A 19,268-nucleotide genomic window follows, 5' to 3' on the forward strand; every position below is an offset into this window, starting at 1 on the left:
GTGTGACCTGGAAATAGATGAGTGACCGACCTGTAGTGACTCCAGGTCGTGCACTCTTCACCAGGTGCCAGGCCTGCCCGGAAGACGCTGAGCTTATATGTACAGTACTGGGGACAGGAGGAGTGCCACAGCAGGCTAGGAGGCACCGGAGGCCTGTCAGGAGAAGCTATGAGGAGGCCGGAGGAGGGAGAGGGGGTGGGGAGGGCCCGAGAGAATCCCTTCAGGCAGAAGTCACCCCCCCACCAGACCCCTTTCATTCACATAAAGCTGGGTTTGTTTCCATTTATCTGCTTGACTTTTCAGCCAAGATGCTGTTAGGAAAACATATTGCTCTAATGTAAGCCACATGTGTGTGCCCTGGACCACGGGGTCTAAACGGAAATGTAGGGGCCTGAGTTCCAGACTCTAGAGTCTCGGACCCATGGACAGAAAAGGGCTCTGGCTTCAGGGGTGAGTCTAAACACCTTTCAAGGCCCTCCCTTGGAACCAGTGCCCTGGGTATGGGTTAGGACGTGTGGACTGAAGAGGGGATGTGCGTATTACCATCTGTGGACAGCACCCTGCACCTGCTCACGGCCAGGACAAGGAATAAGGAGGACGTGGGGCCGAGTCGTCACTGTGGCTTGACTTCTAACCAACCCCACCTATTTATTCTCCTGCTCACAGTCAAGGTCCCCACTCTGAGTCTTGCATCAGTGACCCAAAGCAACGCATCCCACCACGGGAGGGGAGTGCTTCCATCTAGACACTCAATATAGACGGTTGAAGCAGTATCAGGCCCCATCCAATCTCACCCTGATGCTTGGCTGAAGGAAAAAGCTTGTAGATTCAAGATACCTTTATTCAGATAAATACCAGCCAAATGCAAGCCAGAGCAGCGAGGCCAGGGAGAAGAGGCAGCAGCAGAAGAAGAGAGGATTCCGACAGGCATGGCCAGGCACACCTGTAACCAGCCCTTAGGAGGCGTGGTTACGGTGTCTCCCGACACTTGGCCATGGATGGATTGAGGTTTAGGGGATTGCAACCACACGTCACTGATCCAAAACCAACAGAGAACAAGGATGGTGTACTCATCCCAAGATTGTTTTCAGGGCTGGAGAGATGGCCCAGGAGTTAAGAGCACCTGCTGCTCTTCCAGAGGGCCCAAGTTCAGTTCCCAACACCCAACATGTCAGGTTGCTCACAACTGCCTGTTTCTCCAGCTCCAGAGGATACAGTACCTTCTTCTTCATCTGAGAACACCTACACACCTGCACACACCTGCACACAAATGCACACAGTTAAAAATAAAAAGGGCTGGAAAGATGGTTCAGTAGCAAAGAGCATTGGCTTCTCTTCCAGAGGACCTGGGTTTGATTCCCAAGCACCCAAATGACAACTCAAAACCATCTGTAGCTCCACTTCCAGGGGACCCAACTCCTCCTTCTGGCCATTGAGGGCACTGCACACATGCAAGCAAAACACCCATACACACACACACACACAAAACAAACAAACAAACAAACAAAAAACTAAGAAAAGATTGGTTTCAATCTTTGCCTCTGTAATAACCTATTTTGAATTAAACTGTATTATTTGGATGAATTGGTTGGTGCCGATAAGTGAGAAAACTGACAAGACCCACCCCGAAGATACGTTGCTTATTCAGGATAAACACTGGACGTCAGAACCAAGGAGTGTAATTTTGATTCAAGATCCAAGACCCTTTTGATGAGTTCAAGCCCTAGTCCTGTCAAGATAGCCCATTTAGAAACAATCCCCGTGTCTGGCATCTCCAGATTTGCCATCCACCTGACCTGGGCTACATTCTTTTTTTTTTTTTTAGATTTTATTTATTTATTATGTATACAACATTCTGCTTCCATGTATATCTGCACACCAGAAGAGGGCACCAGATCTCATTACAGATGGTTGTGAGCCACCATGTGGTTGCTGGGAATTGAACTCAGGACCTCTGGAAGAGCAGTCAGTGCTCTTAACCTCTGAGCCATCTCTCCAGCCCCTGGGCTACATTCTTAAGCAAACTCCAGTAAACTAAGTGATTGATACCTGGGTCCTGGGAGGGTTCACGCTTGCTGCTTACATCCAGGACCCCCAGGGACCCATTGTCCCTTGTGGCATCCAGGGTGTCCACAAATCTTTCAGAAAATGGCCACCAGACCTAGTATAGGCAGATCTCAAAGGATAGAAAAAATCTGGGGAGATTTTGAAGTTCATTTTTGTGTTGCTGTTTTTGAGACAGGGTCTTTCACAGGCTCAGGATAGCCTCCAACTTGCTATGTAGTCAACCAGGACTTTCAATTTCAGCTCCTTTATCTCCGGCTCCCAAAGGCTGAGGTTACAGGTGTGAGTCACCATGCCCAACACTGTGCCTGGCAGATTTTAGGGATTTTGGTTTGTTTATTTTTAAACATTCTTAAAAAGCATTTGTTTTTCAAGACAAGGTTTCTCTGTGTAGCTTTGGAGGCTGTCCTGGCACTTGCTCTTGTAGACCAGGCTGGCCTCGAACTCACAGACATCCGCCTGCCTCTGCCTCCCGAATGCTGGGATTAAAGGCGTGCGCCACCAACGCCGGCCTTTAAAAAGCATTGTGAATGGAGAAAGAGACAGACAGACAGACAGACAGACAGACAGACAAAGAGAGATTTATAAAGTTGGGTGGGTGGGTAGGGAGGTGGTGGTGGGGGAAACATATTTTATGAAAAAAATTAATTAAGAATACTTATAAAACTAAAATAATATTGTATCTGTGTAAGTATATGTCACATGTGTGTGGGTGCCTGAGGAGGCCAGAGACATTGGATTCCTGGAGCTCCAGTGACAGGTGGTTGTCAGCCATCTGTGTGGGTGTTGGGTACCAAACTCCCATCCTTTGGAATATGAGCTCTTAACCGCTGAGCCAGCTCTCCAGAACCATGTTTTTTTGGTTTGTTTTTAAAGGTTTTATTTGTGAAGTGTGTGTGTGCGCGCGCGCGCGCACGCGCGCGCGCGAGCACGAGCGCATTCAGTACCTGAAGAGCCAGAAGAGGGCGCCAGCTCCCCCTGGTGTTGGAGTTTCTAGTGGTTGTGAGCTGCCTGATGTGGGTACTGGCAACTGAACTTCGGTCCTCTGCAACATAGGCAGGCTCCTTTAACCACTGTGCCTTCTTGGCAGCCCCAGATGGTAGGGGTTTTAAATGTACTAAAACATATTTCTATCCAAACTGGCAGAGGAAAGCTGTGGCGGTAGCTCAGTGGTGCAGAACTTGCGGAGCATGTGTAAGGGCCAGGGCTCCATCCTTTGCACTGGGAAGGAAGAGAGGAAGGAAGGAAGGAAGGATGGAGGGAGGGAGGGAGGGAGAGAGAGGGAGGGGGAGGGGGAGGGAGGGAGGGAGGCAGGAAGGGAGGGAGGGAGAAAAAAATGGTAAATGAGATGAAAACAGTGTTGAGACTGCTGGAGTGTCATCAGTCTCTAATTCTGCCCAAATCAAAGAGCACTCCTCGCTCACATGGTTGATCTGTCAGCATCCTTTGGCTTGCTCCGTCAAGGGCAAAGTAAGGTTTTGGAGTCTCCCAGGCTGCCAGGAACTATGCTGGTTCAGGTTTACAACCAGGATGTAGCTCCCTGGATTTTCCTCCAGGCTAGGAATGGCCTGGAAGGCTCTCCTGGGGCATGTCACATGTCCCTACAGGTCCTCTCCCTCCAGATGGGCAAAGGTAGAGAAGTAGTGCTTGCTCTTGCAACCTCAAGCATCCAGTAGGCAGATTTATGGGAATAGGTTAGCTACATTGTGCCCAGACCTTTGGGGGATCCCCATGTGGGGAAGCCAGTAGGCAATCACATAGCTGAGACACTTGGCAGGAACCCAGGCTGAGCAAACAGACTGAGAGCAGAGTGAGTGCTGGAATACCAGATCGCAGCTGTTCAGCCCTGACCTATGGATCCCAGAATGACTGGAACTCAGCAGCTGAGGCCAGGAGAAGGAAGTACCACCCCCACCTCCACCAGTGTGGCAGGAAGGCCTGCCCTGGATACTGGTTGCTACATGCCGGTTCCAGCAAGGAAGGCTGGTCCAATGCAAAAGCAGTGTGCCCTTAGTGGGGGCTGGTCCTAAATTTGGGATTATCAGATTGGTCATCTCAAGTTCCAGCAACCAATTACAATGAAACTGTTCACCATTGACCAGGTTGGTAATGGCTGGACAGATGTGTGTCTGATTCTAAACTCATAGGCGTCAAGGGTACTCTTGGCTGCCTCTCCTCCTTCGATGGAAAATTTCTTGGGGTTTAACAAGAATTTGATGTGACTTTGTTGTTTTCCTCCTCCCACAAAAGCCCTGGTCTCAAGACACCAAGCTGTACAGTAACCCTGTAATCTTGGGGCTTAATCAAAACATATTCCTACAACCTATTCTGGCACTCTGAATGAATGTTTATTTTATAGCAATTTGCTATGGTTCTTTATTTTATTTCATTTTTTTTTAAGGGAGAGAAAGAGAATTACTTGGAGCTAGACTTTTCCCTGCCCCTGAGCAGGTCTTTCCACCCGAGAGCCTGTGTCAGCTGCTCAGCGTCTAGCGTCTAATTAACCGCAGAGCCGTTTGAGGAGAGGGAGGGAAGGACAGGGCATGTGACAAAGAGTTAACAGATGTCATTTTCAGTGGCGGCTGGCCCACTGCTGCTGGGTCATTTGTTGGATGGAAGCCGATCCGACTGCTGTAGTAGACACAGACTAGAAATAATTATATGCAGGCTGCCTTGGCCATAACAGATTGGCTGTAGAACGTTCTGTTAAAAAAGCGGCTCCTACGCCGCTGCTCTCCAGTCAGTGGAGATGACCCCTGCCTCCTGGTTTTGAAAGTGCCTCCAAGGAGCCTCACAGACTGTCCCATGGGAAAGTAGGTTAAGTTCCACCCCTGCAAAGGTCTGGGGATGGTCTGGGTGCCTTACCTAAACGTACTTCAGTAAGCCAACCCCGTGCCCAGCCACAGCAACTCTACATTTGCTATTTGAAAAATGAAAGAATTAAATTCAAAACAAACAACTTCAATTTAACACCAAACTACAGGATAACCAATCTTAAAAATGTCACATTGTAATGGATCTTAATGCCCATTGAAAATACAAAAACAAAAAAAAAAACCCACACTGCACCATTGTTCCCCAGCCATGCAAAGCAACCTCACAGAATCTCAGTGAAGGAGAAAGAAGGGAAAAACACCTTATTACTTCCAACCCCTGCGAGCCATTTTGGTCTCCAAAGGTTTTAGGCTGCCCGAGGCCGTGTGTCTGCAGTGTTTCGGGAAATGACTTGCCTTCGCACGAATGCTGCTCTGTTCTGCAGCGAGGCTGCCTGCCCTGGAGCAGCGCCGCTCCATTTCTGGTTAACTCTTCCTTCCCGGGCCTGCCTGGCGCTTGCAGGAACAAGGCCCAGGGATGTCAAGGCCACAGAGGCCAGGGCTCCTGCAGGGCGGCAGGGGCTACCGCTCCTAGGACCCAGCAACTTCTCAACAGAGGCAGCTTGGGCAGAATAGGCAGCTCTGTCTCTGTATTCTCCAAAGCCATTGAGACACACACACACACACACACACACACACACACACACACACACACACACACACACACACACACGCTGAAGCCAGGGGACAGAAGTGAAAATTTGGGGGCTAAGAATGGACAATCCATTTCTGGGGGCATTCAGCAGAGGGCAGCCCTTGTCTTTGCTCTTTCTCCCGTTCAAGTGAACCGCCTCTGGTTCGAACCAAGCAAGCAGGGTCTAGCCTGGTACCAGGACACACCTCGAGCTTGAGGCTTTTGCTTTTGTGTTAGTCTGGGGGCGTACTGAGGATTGAACCCCCGGCTTTGCTCATATTTGACAATTGCTCTTGAGTATGCCACACCCCAGCCACTGCTGAGGGGTGGGGGGACTCTACCCATGTTCTCTTTGACTGAGCCAGGCCCTCAACCCTTCACTGGGCAGTTCTAGGCAGGTGCTCTACCACTGAGTAAATTTCCAGTGTTCTGAGACAGGGTCTCACTAGTTGAGCAGGCTAGCCGCCAACTCCCTATCTATCCCAGGATGACCTTAGAGTTATAATCCTCTTGCCACAGCCTCAGGCCTGAGGATTTTCATTTCCCGTGTGACCCTGGATGAGGAAGGTCTGGTGACAGAAGCTTGTTTGAAGGGCTGGGTGAGACAGAAAGCCACTTAGCACTGAAGAGGTTAACACCATTCCTAAGTGCTCGGCAATCAGGGCGATTTAGTGCCATTTCGATTATTACACAATAAACAGACCATGTTGTCTGGAAGCAAATTTTTATGAGTATAGCTGAAGGGCCTGCAACTTATTTAGCTGCTGAAACTCAGGGAAAGATCATTTCGGAACGAGCACACCTCGGATCAGAAATACAGGTAAGCAAGAAGGGTAAATCTTAGGTCACCACCCCTGCAGCCCACACCGTGACCTTTAGAATGAGGATGTTGGTAAGTGGGGAGTTTTTTTTTTTTTGTTTTGTTTTGTTTTGCTTTAACACGGGGCCATTTTTAATCCAGTATCATTGCATTTCAGAGTGAAGGATTTGGGAATTTCCAAGAACATGTTAAGTTCAGGAACAGCATGTTCAGTACCGGCTGGGGATATGAAACTGGTTTTTGCTGCCTTGAATATCCACACCTCTCTCTCTCTCTCTCTCTCTCTCTCTCTCTCTCTCTCACACACACACACACACACACACACACACAGAGAGAGAGAGAGAGAGAGAGAGAGAGAGAGAGAGAGATTGGTAACTATTGTTTTTTACACACCTTTGGGCTCAATGATCTCAAAAGTAAACAAATTCCTAATATAATAAGAAAATTGAAATTTAAAACTTGACAACCAGCCCGGCTTTGGTGGCGCACACCTTTGATCCCAGCTCTTGGGAGGCAGAGGCAGGCGGATCTCTGTGAGTTGGAGACCAGCCTGGTCTCCAGAGCGAGTGCCAGGATAGGCTCCAAAGCTGCACAGAGAAACCCTGTCTCAAAAAACCAAAACCAACCAACCAACCAAACAAACAAAAACACCCAAAAAACAAAACAAAACCCTTGACAGCTGGTGGCTGGAGAGGTGGCCCAGCGGTTAGGAGCTTGCACTGTTTACTCTTCCAGAAGACTTGGGCTTGGTTCCCAGCGCCTGTGCCAGGCGGCTCACAATGAATGTAACTCCAGCTTCAGGAATCTGACACCCCTGGCCTCCTTGAACACCTGTATTCATTTGCACCCGTCCACAGAAATACATACACAAAATTAAAAGTAAATAAATAAAACCTTACAACAAAAATGTGGAGAGAGATGCAACTTTCTTTCTTTCTTTCTTTCTTTCTTTCTTTCTTTCTTTCTTTCTTTCTTTCTTTCTTTCTTTTTCGAGACAGGGTTTCTCTGTGTAGCTTTGGAGCCTGTCCTGGCACTCGCTCTGGAGACCAGGCTGGCCTCGAACTCACAGAGATCCGCCTGCCTCTGCCTCCCGAGTGCTGGGATCAAAGGCGTGCGCCACCAATGCCAGGCTGCAACTTTCAAATGCTGCGTGAGATTTCCCCTTTCCGTAAACTCTGGGAGCCTCCACCCCACCCTTTGTCTTCCAGATTTGACACCAGTTCAGCTTTAGGAAATCAAGTAGCATCCATTCTCTACCAGCAAAGGAAGGAAATGACCCTAAGTGATAGTTTAGGGCTCCGGATTAAAATGAGCATGTGTGAGCCCAGCCTGGCTGTACAGGTTTGTCCTTCCAGTTACTTAGGACGCTGAGGCAGGGGAGTGGACAAGTGAGGTCAATGTTAACTGGCAACTTAGATACTGCTTCAAGATAAAAAGATGTTTTTTAAAAGAATAGGGATGTAGTTCAGAGAGAGAGAGAGAGAGAGAGAGAGAGAGAGCGCTTGCCTAGCAAGCTCAGGCCCTAAATTTAATCCCTACTACCAAATCGAATGGGCACAGAAGCTTCATGCTTGCACATTTCAGGACTTGTAGAGATCTCTTCCTATCACAGGGTGATAGTGAGACAAACCAGTTCTCATTCTCACGCCCACTTTACAGATGGAACAACTGAGGCTTCCAAGAAGAAACAACATGTTTAGTCCATACCATTGCCTCCTGTGGTGCAGGAGCTGCTTCCAGGAGGAAAGGGCCGTGAGGAGAAAGGCCGTCTAGACCTCCTTGAGAGAACTGGACAGTTTGACCTAAATCTGATGCCTGAACTGCAGGCTAAGGGGAGGGGAGGGGAGGAGACCTTTGCTCTCAAGGGTCCCTAGGGACTACACAGCTGGATTTGGGCAGCACGCAGCCAAGACAAAGCCTCAAAGATAAGCCCACTTCCCAGACAAAGAGTAAGCTTTCTGCCGATGGAGCACCGTGTGTGTGTGTGTGTGTGTGTGTGTGTGTGTGTGTGTGGGTGTGGGTGTGGGTGTGTGGTGTGTGTGTGGGTGTGTGCGTGGGGTGTGTGTGTGTGTGTGTGTGTGTGTGTGTGTGTGTGTGTGTGTGGTGTGTGTGTGTGTGTGTGGTGTGTGTTGTGTGTGTGTGGTGTGTGTGTGTGTGTGTGTGTGTGTGTGTGTATGTGTGTGTGTGTGTGTGTGGTGTGTGTGTGTGTGTGTGTGGTGTGTGTGTGTGTGTGTGTGTGTGTGTGTGTGTGTGTGTGTGTGTGTGTGTGTGTGATGTGTGTGTGTGTGTGGTGTGTGTGTGTGTGTGTGGTGTGTGTGTGTGTGTGTGTGTGTGTGTGTGGTGTGTGTGTGTGTGTGTGTGTGTGTGTGTGTGTGTGTGTGTGTGGTGTGTGTGTGTGTGTGTGTGTGTGTGTGTGTGTGTGTGTGTGTGTGTGTGTGTGTGTGTGTGTGTGTGTGTGTGTGTGTGTGTGTGTGTGTGTGTGTGTGTGTGTGTGTGTGTGTGTGTGTGTGTGTGTGTGTGTGTGTGGTGTGTGTGTGTGTGTGTGTGTGTGTGTGTGTGTGTGTGTGTGTGTGTGTGTGTGTGTGTGTGTGTGTGTGTGTGTGTGTGTGTGTGTGTGTGTGTGTGTGTGTCTGTGTGTGTGTGTGTGTGTCTGTGTGCGTGTGTGTGTGTGTGTGTGTGTGTGTGTGTGTGTGTGTGTGTGGTGTGTGGTGTGTGGTGTGTGTCTGTGTGCGTGTGTGTCTGTGTGCGTGTGTGTCTGTGTGTGTGTGCGTGGTGTGTGCGGCAGGGGGTCTCCTGGTGTCAGAGCTCAGCTGGGTGTGAGGCAGCCATGGCTGCTGCATGCAGAGAGCAGAGAGCAGTCACTGTGACCAGGTAGGAGTGTGTCACCGTGTCACCTCCAGCAGTGCAGCCTGCCAGACTGCAGAGAGCTGCGCTCTCAAACACACAAATGCCGCTCGCGGGCCTGGGGACCCTAAGGCTTGAATGACGGGACATCTGGGTGGTTCCCAAAGCAGACACAGAGCCCACCTTGAAAATCCTAACTTGGGGTCAGATTTCTTTGCGTAAAGCTTCCTTTTTAGGTCTCTCACAAATGCTGTGCTTTTTAGGGGGCTGCGCACATCCGGGTTGTGAGAGCTGGGTAGCTGTCACCCATCTGCCCTTGTGTCTGTGCTCCCCTCCTCCTGCGCACACACCCACCACACACACATGCTGCCCTCCGCTGACCTCCCCAGTGCCAACATCCCAACAGGCACACGGGGGGGGGGGCGGCTCACACAGGGGACACCGGTGTGGCTCCCCCACAAGTGGACACCACTCCCTCAGCTCGTGGCCTCAGCGTTCCAGAAGCCCGGGCCACACACCTGCAGGCCCCGGGTGGGCCCCCAAATCACCGTCTGTCTCCTTAAGTGGTCACCTCTTCCCTCTCAGAAGGGAGCATGCAACTCATGGTCACTGTGGGGCGCGACACAAGAGGACAACACAGGGACCTCAAAGGATTAGAACGAGAAGAGAACGGCGACGGCAGCTACTGAGAAAATTCTGTACCTGAGGCTCCAGTGCGAGCCCAGGTAGGTCCTATTAGGAGCCCAGAAGCCACTGGGCTTGGAGTCTTTGCAAACTGTATTCTGAATTCCCTTTGAAGTGTTTATAATTGGCCACTCAGAATAACCACGGTGCTTACATAGAGACATCACGCACGGGGCCCCGTCTCAGGGCAGGATCAGAGACGCACGAGGTTCATCAGTCTGAAAATAATCCCCAAGTGAGGCGGCTTCAACCCCGATCATCTCGGAACACGCGGGAGAGACGGAGATGGAAACACTGCTCCTTCACTCTCGGGCCCTGGATACTGCAGGGACCTGGGTTTTCCCATGATTGACAGCACTCTGCTCCAGGCCACGCCCTCATTGTGTTTGATTCACGAGGTCTCCTTATGTAACCTGGGCTGGCAGGGACCTTGCTGTTCGACTGAGGCTGGTCTCAAACTCACCAACCTCCTGCATCAGCTCCCCCAAGCGCCTGAGACTGAGGCCAACACCATCACGCCCCTCCCTCTCAACTCTTCCCCTTCGTTTCTGATCCCGCCACGCCAGGAAGAGCGCTTGCTGATGCTTTGGGGTCCCTGGGAGAAATGGTTTAGTGCTTAAGCGTGCTTTCTGATCCTGTAAAGGGTGAGTGTGGTTCCCAGCACCCACCCCGGGAGGCACACATCTTACAGCCCCAGTTCCGGAGAATCTGGTGCCCCCTTCTGGCCCCCGTGGACACTGCACCCATGCGCACAGACATAATACACGTGCAATTAAAAATCAAAATAAAGTCATTAAAAGGATAAAACAAAATGCAATTCTGAATTTGGGGGCGGTGTTGCAATAATTTATGGCAAGGAGAACTAAAGAGAAAAGCTAGCATTAGGCACTGTCCTCCCCTGACGACTCCCAAATTGCTATTCCAAGGAAAGCAGGCTCCCCCAAATTCTGCATTTTTATTATGTAGGTCTGTGTTTGCATTTATGTTCTATTCTGAATTAGCAAACATCAAATGCTAAAAAATTACAAATGCATAAAACAGAAAGAAGGATGCACACACATGTATATATTTTTAAATCTCGATGGAGACCACACAAACCTCTAGCCATAGCAGATATGCCTGGGTTAAAACGCGTGGTGATTCTGAGACAGCCTGAACAGTGCTAAACAGAAAATCAGGCTGATCCCATCTGATGACTATTATTCTCAATAAAGAATCTCTGGCTTCTTGTTTTCTTTCTATGTGTGGAAATAGACTTCCAAGTCTTTGTATGGAACACAAACCCACAACAGGGTAAAAAAGAAAGAAGCCAAAAAAGAACAAACTTTAAAACCTTGTACTATTATTGTTGTTGTTGTTATCGCTAGTACTATCATTATATGCTATTCCTAACTTGTTAAAACTGATCAAATAGAAAGCTGTGAAGAGAGAAAAAAAATTAAGCCAACGAGAAAAGTGTGACTTGGTTTTAATATTTTATAATTGCCAAGGGACATACGGAGATCAATGGATTTTTGCCCGAGATGAATGTCAGAAAGAGATGTACTTCAGTCTTTTAGGGAATATCGGCCTATTTAATTCCTGTATCTGATGCATGTGAAATAGGCCTGCCTCGGCCTTCTTTCTTTGCCGGGGGCATGGCTGGTGGTGGACATTACCAGTTTTAATAGGCCCAGTCCGGGGAGTGGCAAGGGACCTGATAACTGTCCACTCTAAGGGGGTCTGCCTTTTATTCGCTCACACCTTTTCCTCCTCCCTGGCTAATTTTAGTTTTGCATGCTGAGCTGTTTCGCTTTGAATTAAATGACTAGAAAGGAAAGGGGAAAGGCCACACAGCTGGTAAACTAGGATTGTGTTCCGGGTGGTGTAGTCCAGGTACCAGGGACCATCATCCCAGCACAGGGGATTTGCTGGGTCCACGACTCCACTTGTTGGAGAAATTTACATTTTACCCGTGCTTGAGTTTTTAAACAGAAAAATGAGATGATCCAAATCCCTTTCTATATAAGGTGCCCCTTGTCTGAAGTAGACGTGAATCGCTGGCCTCAGGCCCCAGATGTCTTCACCCATCAATTGCAGACATTGGCCAGTGACTTCTCCAGCCCCTGGGGGTGCCCCAGAGCTCTCTTCGGGGTCACACAAATGCCGGATTGCTTGGCTTTGTCTAATGAAAAATCAGAGAGACACAAGGAGGCTGTGCTAGGTGCCCTTACACAAATAGCAAGGATCAATGATCTTAAAACAGCCCTCCCACCTAAAGAGAGCTCCAAGAAAGTTCCAGAAACCTTTTAAGGGATGCTCACAAGATTATGAGAGAAACAAACACACACACCAGATATTGGGCAGGGGAGGGCAATTTTCCTTCATTTTCTTTCTTTCTTTCAGTGTTGGGGATTTGAATTTCCTCATGCTGGGAAAGTGACCCCTCTTTTTGCAGCTTAATTTTTTTTTTTTTTTTTTAACAACAGGGTCTCACTAAATTGATCATTTTGGCTTTGAAGTCACTCTGCAGCCTGAGCCTTGAACTTGTGACTTTTCCTGCCTCAGCCTCCCCAAGACGCCTGGGTCGGTTGGTCTGACGCCCCCCCTCCCCCACTTCAGAGTAAGTCATCGACCATGGTGGAGAAGATTGTCCAAGAGACCTGAACTACAGATGGGGTGAACAGTACCACCAATCCCCCCACCAAATCCACACGGTGCCTCCAGGTTTGAGGGGCTCCCACCTGTAAAGCCAGCCTAGATGCAGAGAGGTGCCCCGGTCTCAATAAAATAAAATAAAATTCTCTTGGGGTGGGGAACGTAATGGTTCTTCCAAGCAGAAGGTCCCTTCCGGGCTGTTTGCCCTCACAGGCCACACTGCGCGCCCTCCTGGCAGAAAGTGAAGTCATACTGTCGCCCAGGCAGAAGTGACTAAAATTCACACTGTAATCTAGAAAACACTGAGGGAAGCCAGGAGAGAGAGAGAATATGACCTGTCGTGGAGCCAAACGAAACTAGGTCTCCGGTAAGCATTAAACAGGCCGTCCACAGCTCTCTGGATAAAATCCTTTTAGACAAAACAATAGCCGGATACCCCCCTCCTGCCCTCACATGACTGAAAGATGGGATTTTTTTTTTTTAAGACCATGTCTCGAAGCTATAGTCTGTCACTGCAAGAAGCAAGCCCGAGGCATCCCAGCTGTATCTAGTTTCTCACTGCGGATTTTCTTTTTCCTTCTTAATTCTCAATAAAGGCAGCAGACTGTCAGCCTACGGATCCCACAGACATTCTTAGACCCAAACCTTCCCTCCCTCCCTCTTTTTCTCTGCCATCTCCTTTTTTCTTCTTAGGACAAGGTCTAGTTGTTTAATTCAGGCTGGCCGAGTGCTGAGACTATGAGCCCCCAGCTTGGACTTGAGGTTTTGTGTGTGTGTTTGTGTGTGTGTGTGTGTGTGTGTGTGTGTGTGTGTGTGTGGTGTGTTTACTTGAGTTGTTTTTTGTTGTTTGATTGTTTTTAGCTGTGTCATCTTCCCAGCAAACCCCCAGGACTTAGTGATCTTTTTGTCATTCAGTGGTCTCTTTCTTTCTTAGATTTATTATTTTTCTCGTTTGTGGGTCTGTGTGTATTTGTGTGTGCTGTGTATGCACACGTGTTTGGAGGGGTCCTCCGGGGGTCAGAAAAGGGTGTCAGATCCCTTGGGTCTGGAATTCTAGCAGTGGTGGGCCGGCCACCTAAAGTGGGTGCTGGCAACCAAACCCAGTCCCCATAAAATAAAATATAATTTAAGAGAAAAAAAAAGAAAAAAAAAAGAAAAATCTCATCATGGAAGCTGCACTGTGACAGACACAGTGAGTCACACACACAGTAAATAAACCCTTTTGTCCATATGCTTTACTTGCGAGTGTTCATCGCAGAGAGTCATTGGTCCGCTTCCGAGGCCTCTGGCTCCTTCTACACTATTGATGCTGGGTCCTCACGGGACTCTTCTTGGATCTCCTGCTGCTGCCCTGTGTCGTGGAGATCCTACAGCTTTGGATCTGCAGGACTGGATCCTTCATGTGCTCCAGCAGATCGTAGATGGGGTGGGGTTTGTTTGTTTGTTTTGTTCTGTTTTGTTTTAGATAGATTTCTCTACATAGCCCCGGCCTCTCCCGGCACTCTCTCTGGAGACCAGGCTGGCCTCGAACTCACAGAGATCCTCCTGCCGCTGCGCCACACCTAGCACAGCTGTCTGCGGCCTCCCGCTGGCGCCACCTGCGCATCCGAGCTCTGGACGAGATAACTCACTGTTGACCTGGAGCCGGCAAGATGCTCTGCTGTTTGCTAAAGAAACAAGGGCGGGCGAGCCAAGTTAGTGGGCAAGCACCTGGGTTTGGATCCCTGCCCCCATCTAAAAGCTAGGCACCGCAGGAGTACTTTGTAAGCCCAGTGCTGAGGGAAGATGGCTGGGGCTCGCTGGCCTGTGAGCCAGGCTGAAAAGGAAACAAACAAAAAACACAGATTCCAAGTTCAGTGAGAAATACTGTCTCCCGGTAGCCCGTTATAGAGCAGGACACTCAATGCTTTTTCTGTCTGCTGTGTGCACATATGGATCACACACACACACACACACACACACACACACACACACAGAGAGAGAGAGAGAGAGAGAGAGAGAGAGAGAGAGAGAGAGAGAGAGAGAGCCAGGTTTTACCATGAGCTATCTGGGCTCACACAAATAAAACAAAATAAAATAAGAAATATAGAATATAGGGCATCCTGCTTACCTCTCTACAGAATGTAGTTCATTTCAATATCTAATAGTTTTTTTCTCCCCCTCTCTCCCCCTCTCTCCCCCTCTCTCTCTTCTTTCCTCCCTCTCTTTCATCAACAGCAAGTTACAATATTAAGTAATATAAGCCCACACTATGACTAAGGGCAAGCCTAGAGGTGTTGGCACATGCCTGTCATTCCAGCTTCTCGGGAGGCTGAGACAGGAGGATGGCGAGTGGAAAGCCGGCTTGGGCTACATACTGAGACCAGGCCTTGAGAAAACAAAGTAGGGTTAGGAGGGATTGTGGCTTAGCAGTAGAGTGCTTGCTTGCCCAGCATCTGTGAGGCCTGGGCTCAAGCTCCAGTACTAGAAAAAGAAGAAAGAACCGCCCACAGCGAGCTTGCCGCATGAGAAAAACCACGCAGTCCCAGAATCACCCCCACTCCCGCCCCGGTTTGCTTGTGGACCTGGGCACTCACTCACAGACCCAGTGTGCAGAACAGACAGGAACAACAGACTCAAGTTGGAAGTGATTTACTTCATTAGCTGGGATTACAAGTTTAACTCACAAACCAGAGGTCAACATTTCTCATTAACAAGGGGGCCGTGAATCGCTGCGGGCTGTGGTTCAAGAGGAGACCACTCTTATTACTAACTACACATTTCAGTCTGCCTTTGATGTTCGGTTTCTCCCTCCTCCCTTTTATTTTTTGGCAGAGGAGCTGATTTTAATTGTGGCACTCCAACAAGGCTCTCTCTCCATCCCAGGGAGCAGCAGCCTCTTGTCTGCTGCCGCCGCCGCCGCCGCCGCCGAGCGCGAGAGAGCCAGGCTGCAAGATTGGGTGCAGTCCATCGCTCAGGGCGCATTTTAATGGCTCCCCGTTCCTACAAGGCTCGGATTGTTTTCCACGTGACTCTGGTTAATTTAGCTGCGGGAAAGGGCATCGGTTTTCCTTGTGAGCTTCTGATCCGTCTGCCTCGGCGAGGTGAAATGCATTAAAACAGGGAAGGAGGCATCATTGTAAGTTTCCAGATGCCAGGACCAGACCTCGCACGTTCTCCAAAACCCAGAACAGAGAAAGGTGTTTGGCAGAGGTCATCGGGCTGTTAGAAAGAGCTCTTTTGATAGATCAGCTTTGGCTGTTGACAAAATCCTCAACGTCTTCTCGGGCCTCCTCTCTTCAAAACCATTGCCAAGGGTTAAAAGAAGCAAGTTAAATGAAATAAAAAACCTTCGCAGAGGATTCTAGCCTTGGAATCTCAAAACCCCAAACCACAAAATCCTCCCCCAAAAGAACACCAGGAAATGCAGCCGCAGCTTCAGTCTCCCTCCCTTCTCTCTTCCTCTCTCTCATTCTTAAAAATTATTTAATTATTATTATTATTTTTAATATAGGGTCTCACTATGTAGCCCTGGCTATCCTAGAATTCACTATGACAACCAGGTTGGCCTTGAACTCACAAAGATTCACCTGCCTCTACCTCCAAGGGCTGGGACCAAAGGCGTGAGCTACCATAACCGGCTTCTTTCTTCCTTTCAAGATAGGATTTCCTTACGTAGCCCAAGCTGCCCTTCAATTCCAGACTGATCTAGAATTCTCCATCCTGCCTCTGCCTCCTAAATGCTGGGATTATAGGCGTGAACAACACTCCCCCACCTGCTTGCATTTTCTGTTTCTGAGGCTCGGTGATCATTGTCTAACAGACCCGGGGGCTTCAAATGGAGTCACAGAGACGATGGCTGTATCTACTGATTCAGAAGCATTGGGGATAACTAAATGGCTATTCTATTCTAGTCTAGGAAGGTCACATTCAAACTACTTAACCCTACCCTATTCCTTGGTCACCACGGGAAGACCCACAGATGACAGAGACGGCTATCCATTGTCCGGTGGGGAAGCGACTGTGTTGCCCATGGGAGAGAGTACAGCCAGCTTTCAGAACCGAGGCTAGTCCACGTTGTCACACCTGCTTCCAGACATGGTCCGGGACAGGCAGTTTGCTATCGAGGCCCCAGAGCTGGAGTGGGTGGCTACAGAAGGTGGCCCTCCCGGTTTTTGGTTCCCATCGGATGCTCCTGGGCCTTCCCATCCTCTGGAGAAGGGGCGCTGCTTCTGCTTTCTTTGTTAGCGCTCAGGGCTAGGCTCCAGTTCCTGGGAACACCACCACTGATTAGCTCTAGAAGGGCATGGGGTTGGAGAGATGGCTTAGAGGTTAAGAGCACATAGTACTCAGAGGATCTGCGTTCCCAGCAACCATTCACAACTGTCTATAACTCGAGCTCCGGGAGATCAAGTCCCCCTTCTGGATTCTTCAGGCACCAAGGTACTCATGTGGTACGCACATAGCCATGCAGCCAAATAAGCCCCTTAGTTAGCCCGTGTCCTGGGTTTTGAGACCTAGCACACGTAAGTTTGAAAAATAAAATAAAATCTTCAAGCAGAGAGGGACAGTGGTGGCTCAGGACCAGGAATCCACAGGGGCGGTGACCAGAGGCACAGCAGCCATTGCTGCAGGAAGCCCAGCCAGGCCAGGCAGTCACCTTGACGGGAGTCGCTGGGGGAGGGGCACCTCCTCCGGCAACCTTTGGGTTGCTACAGGGAGCTACATCAACGCGAGACAGCCCAGAAAGGTTATTATCGCTGTCTAATTTCAAACAAGGCCCACAATGGAGGGCTGTCTTTGTGTGGGATTAATTTTCAAACCCCAGGATTTGATGTCAGTGGGAAAGCAGCTGCATGGGACTCCCTCTGCAGCCTTCTCCCCCTTCTGGCCAGCGCCAGGGGCTCCTTGGGAGATGAAAACTCTGACAAGCCCTTCAGTCAAGCTGAAAGCAGCAGCGGTCCAGTAACACCCACAGCCCCCGCGGGCATCCCGTGACCCTTCCGAAAAGTCACGTTCACTTTGCTCTTGAGAAAGGAAAAATAATGCCCGAGGCATTTTATTTTAAACCATGTGAAATAAGGAAACGTGAAGATGCGAAAATGAAGTGGAGGAAAAAAAAAGTTTGAATTCATTTCCGTTCTTGCAACGGCTTAGAAGCCAAACTGGTTCATTTTGAAGGCGTGGAAAAAGAGAATCTGATCCATTCACCAGTAGGCACAGGCTACGAAATGCTTAAGGTAAAATATGTAAATATGGAAAATTATCTGTTGAAAACCATCTCCTTTTGTGCTTGGAAGAATTTTTTTTTTTTGAAGCATCTGTACTTCTATTCTGCATTAATATACCATTGAGCAGAAAAGTTACTATTTTGGGCAGAAGCCAAGGTGCTGAGCAATTGAGGCATTCTAAAGTGAAGGCTATGGGTAGGAAGGATTTCTATGGTATCGTGCACCTGAGTGGCATTTTTAGTAACAATTTAAGGAATGTTATTAGAGATAATAAATTACATACAGAATCCATTTTTCAAAAGTGGTCTTTGTATGAAAACTTGACACAAATTTTGACTTCCGGTCTCCACTGTGGTTTCTTTTGGCAACAGTGTTTCTGTCCTCTCTGGATGTTCAGTTTGTCCCCTCCCCCAACCACTACTGTCTTCACCGGTAGAACAGGAACCCTCAGTAGTGAGTTCATACACACCTCGCAAATACCTGGCTGCAGGTAGCTTATCACACAGTTCTATGATGTGTTAGTTAGTTAGTTAGTTAGTTAGTTAGTTAGTTAGTTAGTTAGTTAGTTAGTTAGTTAGTTTTTGGTTTTTCGAGACAGGGTTTCTCTGTGGCTTTGGAGGCAGTCCTAGAACTAGCTCTTGTAGACCAGACTGGCCTCGAACTCACAGAGATCCGCCTGCCTCTGCCTCCTGGGTGCTGGGATTAAAGGTGTGCACCACCAACGCCTGGCTCCTTTCATAGTTTTCAAGTGGGTTCAAATCTCACACCACCTCAACAGAGCTATGAAGGAGTAGAAAATACAGACACATACATACACTGTCCTCACTGTGGTTTTTTTTTCCGTTTCCAACTTGATGCAAGCTAGAATATCTGGGCAGAGGAAGGAGCTTTGACTGAGAAAATACTTCCATCAAAACACCTGTAGGTATAACTGTGAACGTTTTCTTGATTAATGATTGATGTGGGAGGGTCCAGCTCACTGGGGTAGGGCCACCCCAGGCAAAAGTCTTGGGTGGTGTAAGAAATTAAGCTAAGCTAACGGGGGGGGGGGGGGGAGGCGGGGTGAGCCAGGAAGCAGCGTCTTTCCATGGCCTTTGCTTCAGTTCTGCCTCCAGGTTCCTGCCCTGACTTCCCTCAGCGATGGAATATAAAATGTGAGCTGAAATAGCCCTTTCTTTCCCAAGCTGTTGGTTATGGTGTTTATCACAGCAACAGAAAGCAAACTCTCTCTCTCTCTCTCTCTCTCTCTCTCTCTCTCTCTCTCTCTCTCTCACACACACACACACACACACACACACACACACACACACCACAGTGGTATGTAGAAAGGCTTCCTTGATCCTTGGTGTGCTGACAGAAGGCTGGTCCACAGAGCCTCCTTGCTTCGCCTAGAGATGCGATGGGGAAGGAGAGGCCACGAGCTAGAAAACTTCAGACTGGTGGGCACGCCTGCAAGGATGAAGTATTGCCGGTGATGCTTTGTTCATTTTAAATTTGGGGTG

The sequence above is a fragment of the Cricetulus griseus genome, chromosome 9 (assembly GCF_003668045.3).
Source record: "Cricetulus griseus strain 17A/GY chromosome 9, alternate assembly CriGri-PICRH-1.0, whole genome shotgun sequence".
NCBI classification, from domain to species: Eukaryota; Metazoa; Chordata; class Mammalia; order Rodentia; family Cricetidae; genus Cricetulus; species Cricetulus griseus.